Source organism: Saccopteryx bilineata, chromosome 2, assembly GCF_036850765.1.
Source record: "Saccopteryx bilineata isolate mSacBil1 chromosome 2, mSacBil1_pri_phased_curated, whole genome shotgun sequence".
In the NCBI taxonomy this organism is placed as follows: domain Eukaryota; kingdom Metazoa; phylum Chordata; class Mammalia; order Chiroptera; family Emballonuridae; genus Saccopteryx; species Saccopteryx bilineata.
This window is the reverse complement of record NC_089491.1, coordinates 110027638-110034559: the sequence shown is the minus strand read 5'-3', so window position 1 is coordinate 110034559 and position 6922 is coordinate 110027638. Positions and strand designations below refer to the sequence as shown.

Sequence of the window (6922 nt, the reverse complement as noted above, 5' to 3'; positions counted from 1 at the left end):
AAACACTAAGCTCAAACTCATTTGAGAGACAGAGACTCATCACTAGGATAATAGGCTGTTTCACTTCTCTAGAGACTGTATTTGTGAGGAATATTCAATGAAGAGGTTGTTGGTTGAATGGTGTCCCTACCCGTACTCCAAAAAGATACTTCTATGTCAAATCCTTGGGACCAATTCATGTACCTTATTTGGAAATAAGATTTTTTTTTCAAGATGTAACTAAGTTAAGGATCTTGAGATAAGCTAATTCTTAATAATCCAGCTGAGCCCAAAATCCAGTGACAACTATCTATATAAAAGAAAGAAAAAAGGGTATTTGAGACATAGAAACAAAAGAAAAGACTATGATGTGGTATTCGGATTAGGTGTTTGCCTATGCCCTGCAGGCTGCACGATGGGAGGGCTCAACACAGGGACAATAATGGTTCTCAATTTGAAGCCACACAACTCAGTTTCTCCCTATATGTTTCTGGTGCCTTTTAAGCCACTGTCCCTCCCTGAAGCTCAGAATCTTTTTGTCAAAATTTTGAGAGAAGATAAAAATTGCCTATGATTTACATACTTTGTGAAGTAAATGCTAGGGTGCTATGATGCTTTTTAGAAAAAAAAATATCTAAGGACAATTGTTCTAGCGGTATACATCAACCCAGAACATCCTCAGACAATTTCAGAATGTTTCCAATTTAAATTCAAGTATACCAGTAATGGACCAATCATGGATTTCATATATAATATAAAAACCAGAGCAGTGAATCTAGTATGTCATCTGCTGACACCCAGAAACCGAGTATTCTGACAGGCAAGGTTTATATTCTAATGCAAAATCTGGAACATTTACCTAATATTTGTTTGACCATGAAACTTTTTACTATTATGCAGTTATGCTATCAGATCACAATCCTCCTGGTTTTAAGAATGGTGATTGTGGAAGAGTGATATTTGAAGGGCAGCCTACATAACTAAACGTGGGAGAAGTCCCAACACCTTTCATACTTTTGAAGTAAAAGTGACCACTGTAAAAGAATGAATGAAAAAAAAAAAAATATATATATATATATTTAAAACAGAGACAGAGAGAAAGTCAGAGAGAGGGATAGACAGACAGGAATGGAGAGAGATGAGAAGCATCAATCATCAGTTTTTCGTTGCGACACCTTAGTTGATCATTGATTGTTTCCTCATATGTGCCTTGACCGTGGGCCTTCAGCAGACGGAGTAACCCCTTGCTTGAGCCAGCGACCTTGGGTCCAAGCTGGTGAGCTTTGCTCAAACCAGATGAGCCCGCGCTCAAGCTGGCGACCTCGGGGTCTCGAACCTGGGTCCTCTGCATCCCAGTCCGACGCTCTATCCACTGTGCCACTGTCTGGTCAAGCTGAAAAATATTGATGCAACTATATTATCACCTAAACAATTAAAAACACAACTTCAAAAAATTCTCATGGACAAAGATGATCTAGAAAAGTGGTTTTTAACCTCTTTACACTTGGGGACTGGTGAAAACAGGAAAATTATTTCAGGGATCGCTGAGGCAGAAATCACCCTGAGCATAAGCGAATTCTACTAAAACCATAATCTTCATACAACATCAGGGTGGTTAACTCTTTTGCCAACTGGCACCAAATTTCTGGTGGACCGGCCTGCAGACGGGCAGTTGAAAATCACTGATCTAGACGAACAGGAGCACTATATAAGTGATGATTTTGATATTAAAGCTAAAATTGCAGAGCAGAAAAAAAAAATCCTGAATCTTCTGAACTTGGAGAGCCAAGTTTAGCTTGTGAGGAAAATGAAATTATGAGGTTTAAATAAAGTAAAGATCTTTCAATTTCTTATTCTCAGGTTGAGCTGTTAGTAATAAAACATTTGAACTTGATGTATTTGAGAGTTAATAAAAAAGTGGGAAAATCTTTCAGAATTTTGGGAGTAAGAGGGACAGTTAAGAAAAGAAACCTTGTGGTTTATAGGCCTACAGATTGAGAGAAACTGTCCCACAGGCATTGCACTTGAGGCTGACTTAGATGAGAGATCCTGGGCATCAAGCCAGTTCTCTAATGGGATGAGTCTTTGGGCCTTTTAGGAAGAGGGAGAAATATATTTTGCACATGGGAAGAATGTTATCATAATGGCCGGAGGCATACTATGATCAATAATTTTCAAAAGGATTATCACCAAGTTTTTCCCTATCAGCATACACATGCTGATCTTCACATCCATGCCTTGTAATCTAATTTTCCTTCCTGTTAATTCTTGACTATCCTGAGTGACCAGCTTAGTCAGTAGTAATATATAGCTAAAATTATATGTGGGTATTTCTAAAATTAGTTTATAGGAAACCTCATAGTTTTTCACCTGGGCCTTCTGGGAACTATGAGTTTGAGGTTCCCCCTCTTGGAACCTAGAGTCCATGATTTGAGAACCCAAGCCACAAAGAATGGCCAGAGTTGATAGCCTTAACTGAGCTCCCTGCCCAGAGCCAACACCTACTACAACCATACATGTAAGTCATCCCAGACATTCAGCTTAGTGAAGTCTTCAGATGACTGCTGCCTCAGCCCAACATCTGCCCACAGCTCTTGAAAGACCCCAGATGAGAACTGCTAGCAATGCCTAGTCAATCTACAGGACCTGGAGAAAACTATTCAGAACTTCCAAGTTTCAGGATGGTTTGCTATATAGCAACAAATACCTGGAAACACCATGTTATACATGAGGAGGTCTAAAGACATTAAAGTAACTTATTGGAAGTAACAGAAGAAGTCACACAACCTAGATTTTAAGTCATATTTCATTCTCCAGCGTTCCCTCTTACCCACTATATTTTATTTCTTCCCACTGCCAATATATCACACGTTTGATGTGTGACCTTGATCTGGCCTGATTCTTCATGTGTGAAATAAGAGATGGTGGACTGAAAAAAATATGAGATGGTAAACTGAAAAACAATTGGCATTTCTTTAGAGAGAATATTTGATTATCTGTGAAATGTATGTATTTTTAATACTACAATGAGCCAGGCCCTGTATGACGTAAATAAGTCATTTTTCTTTCATTTAAAAATTTCACAGTATAGAATAAATACTACCTTGATATAAGATGGTGATAGTTATATTCCTTAAGTTAAAGGCTCAGTTGCTTTATCAATGAGATCCTTAAATATAGTTACTCAAACACAATATAATTAAATTCTTTAAAACTTAGTTGTCCATTCAGTCATAGCCGGTGAGGCAGACCTGTTCCAGGAGGTGTTGGGAACTTTCCATCATGTCCTCTCAGCCTCAAAGGTAGTATGCTGTCTGTGTGGTTGAAGTCTGGTCACCACCTACCCATCCAAGGTGACGAAAACACCAAATATAGGGCATCAATTTTATTTTAATTAAGTGAAGAGGAGGTTGTCATTGAGCTCACTTTCCTGTTGTGAATTGAGTCCTATGACAGCTCTTAGTTGCAAGGAGAGCTGAGAAATTCGGCCTCTAGCTGCACAGCCTTATGTTTAGTGATAATATCATTATTATGGACAAAAGAGAGAGGGTATTAGGAAACTACTAGCAATTTTCTGTAGATATGATAATATTTATGTTAATATTTCTTATCAGTGTTTGCATTCTTAAATTTTATGTTGAGATCAGCCAGCAGTGCTGTTGGGTAATTAAGATATACTTTGCCTAAAGTCTAAAGGGTGAGTTGATCTTGACTACATAAAACTGTTGGGGTTATTTTGGGCCATTTCTAACAACTTGTTTTTAAACTCTTTTTGGCCTCTGATGCTTTCTATATGTAGAAATAATTACCTAATATTTCTTAAATTATATTAGTAGAAGATATGATCAAAGAGCTCTTGGGTTATTATCTTCATTTGCTTGTTCTGAGGCTTCAAGTCCCAGGGAAACCCCCTCCTCTAATTACTGAATAATACTGGAACCAAATTATGCTCTGTTCGCTTATTTTTATAGCAAAGCATTTGAGTCACCATATTCTTTCAATATATAATAAAGCTCAAGCATAGAATTTTGTAGAAATCTACCTGCAATGAATACCCCTTATCTACATATTTACCTTAAATTGGCATTATTATTTTTTAAATAAAATTCTATTTGATCCTGACATTATAGGCAGTGCATTGGCAAGGTTTTATATGATTTAGTAAATAGGGCTCTACCCTATCCAATATTGTTTCTACATATAGGGGATATATATATTCATATAATATGTAATGATACCAGGTATGGATTTATAGATGCAATATATTTTTATATCAAGATGTCAAATGCCTTGACAGTCTTTGGAGTTGAATCCAACAAATCAAGTCTAGGACTTCAACCTTTTCCCCCAAATCACCTGCTCCCCCCCATAAAAGGATAATAAGATATTGAGATATGACTCAAAAACAATTGACAAGACTGAAATCTTAATGAAAATGTTTTTCAAATTAATGGAGGTACAATATTTCAAACCAGTTTGGGCATTATGACTCTTTACTTTCATTGATCTGTTTATGAGTGAAAATTTGATTTCATATGTTTAAGCTTATAGTAAATCACTTGGTGAAGAGACATGGAGGATTGAAAACAGTAGGCCATGTTTATGCTACAGTAGAGATTTAATGGGAGGTGAAAAAAGTAGTATTTTCTTCATTGTCATAGGAGTGAGAGACTAAGCTTATTCTACTTGGCTCCAAAGATACAAAAAGGAGACTAAAGGAGTAGGGGACAGATTCAGCCTTGACTTAAATGAGAGTTGTTTGGTTTGTTTGTTTGTTTTTAACAGAACTTTCCTGACCTAATATAGAATAAGTCATTCAAGAGAGAAATCAATTCCTCATTTTGGGCATTTTCAATAACAGGCTAGACCATTATTAGCAAATATATCATTTTAGGAGTTCAACTATTAAGTAGACAATAAGGCTAGGTAAATAAAACTAGATAGAAGATCTAGTTTCCGATACTCTGTAGATATACATATTATATAAGATTTTCCTGGAGATTGATTGAGATGATATTCATGGAATTACTTTGAGAAATACGTTTTTGGTTCAAAAGTTTATTTTAGCTCTTTTATTTTAATAATTCAAATTCTAGATTGATATAGAAATAAGTTATATAAACATAAATTTTATGAAAAAAATAACTGAAATTAGAATTTAATATTAATCAATCCTGTGAGATACCTTCAATATTTTTGAGGTAATAGAAGAAATAAGAATTAACAAATAAGAATAAGAATAAAGAACTAAGAATAAGAAATGAGAAAAAAAATCTTTCACAATGTGAAAAAAACCTTCTAAATTGTTTTAATGAGATATAATAAAGTTAAAATAACATAAAGTGAAAAACCATTTACACTACACAGCAGTTAATATATATATATATGTTATGCAAAATGCTTACACAAATATACAAGATACATTTTGAAATCCTTAGTGGTAAATATACAAAGAATAATAAAATTTGCACAGACAGAAGGGAATACAACTATTAAATGTAATTGTATGGAAATGGTTACTTCCTAGTAATAAATATATTGTCAATTAAATTGACCTTGGGAATAATTCTACAACTATTAAATTAACAATATTATAAAGATGATTAATCAAAATGGCCATATTACCCAAAGCAATATACAAATTTAATGCAATTCCCATCAAAATCCCTATGAGATTTTTTAAAGAAATGGAACAAAAAATCATCAGATTTATATGGAACTATAAAAAACCCCGAATAGCCAAAACAATCCTAAGGAAAAAGAATGAAGCTGGGGGCATTACAATACCTGACTTTAAACTATATTATAGGGCCACGATAATCAAAACAGCATGGTATTGGCAAAAAAATAGACACTCAGACCAATGGAACAGAATAGAAAGCCCAGAAATAAAACCACATATATATGGTCAAATAATCTTTGATAAAGGGGCCAACAACACACAATGGAGAAAAGAAAGCCTCTTCAACAAATGGTGTTGGGAAAACTGGAAAGCCACATGCAAAAGAATGAAACTCGACTACAGCCTGTCCCCATGTACTAAAATTAATTCAAAATGGATCAAAGACCTAAATATAAGACCTGAAACAATAAAGTACATAGAAGAAGACATAGGTACTAAAATCATGGACCTGGGTTTTAAAGAACATTTTATGAACTTGACTCCAATGGCAAGAGAAGTGAAGGCAAAGATAAATGAATGGGACTACATCAGAATTAAAAGTTTTTGCTCAGCAAGAGAAACTGATATCAAAATAAACAGACAGCCAACTATATGGGAACTGATATTTTCAAACGACAGCTCAGATAAGGGCCTAATATCCAAAATTTACAAAGAACTCATAAAACTCAACAACAAACAAACAAACAATCCCATAAAAAAATGGGAAGAGGACATGAACAGACACTTCTCCCAGGAAGAGATACAAATGGCCAACAGATATATGAAAAGATGCTCAGCTTCATTAGTTATTAGAGAAATGCAAATCAAAACTACAATGAGATACCACCTCACTCCTGTTAGATTAGCTATTATCAACAAGACGGGTAATAGCAAATGTTGGAGAGGCTGTGGAGAAAAAGGAACCCTCATTCACTGTTGGTGGGACTGTAAAGTAGTACAACCATTATGGAGGAAAGTATGGTGGTTCCTCAAAAAACTGCAAATAGAACTACCTTATGACCCAGCAATCCCTCTACTGGGTATATACCCCAAAAACTCAGAAACATTGATACGTGAAGACACATGTAGTCCCATGTTCATTGCAGCACTGTTCACAGTGGCCAAGACATGGAAACAGCCAAAAAGCCCTTCAATAGAAGACTGGATTAAGAAGATGTGGCACATATACACTATGGAATACTACTCAGCCATAAGAAATGATGACATCAGATCATTTACAGCAAAATGGTGGGATCTTGATAATATTATAAGGAGTGAAAT

At 35.2% G+C, this 6922-nt stretch overlaps 1 pseudogene; it reads left to right on the top strand.

The window, feature by feature from the left end:
* The first annotated feature begins 394 nt into the window (after positions 1–394).
* On the top strand, positions 395–1940 carry LOC136322292 (HORMA domain-containing protein 1-like; annotated as a pseudogene).
* Positions 1941–6922: the final 4982 nt, after the last annotated feature.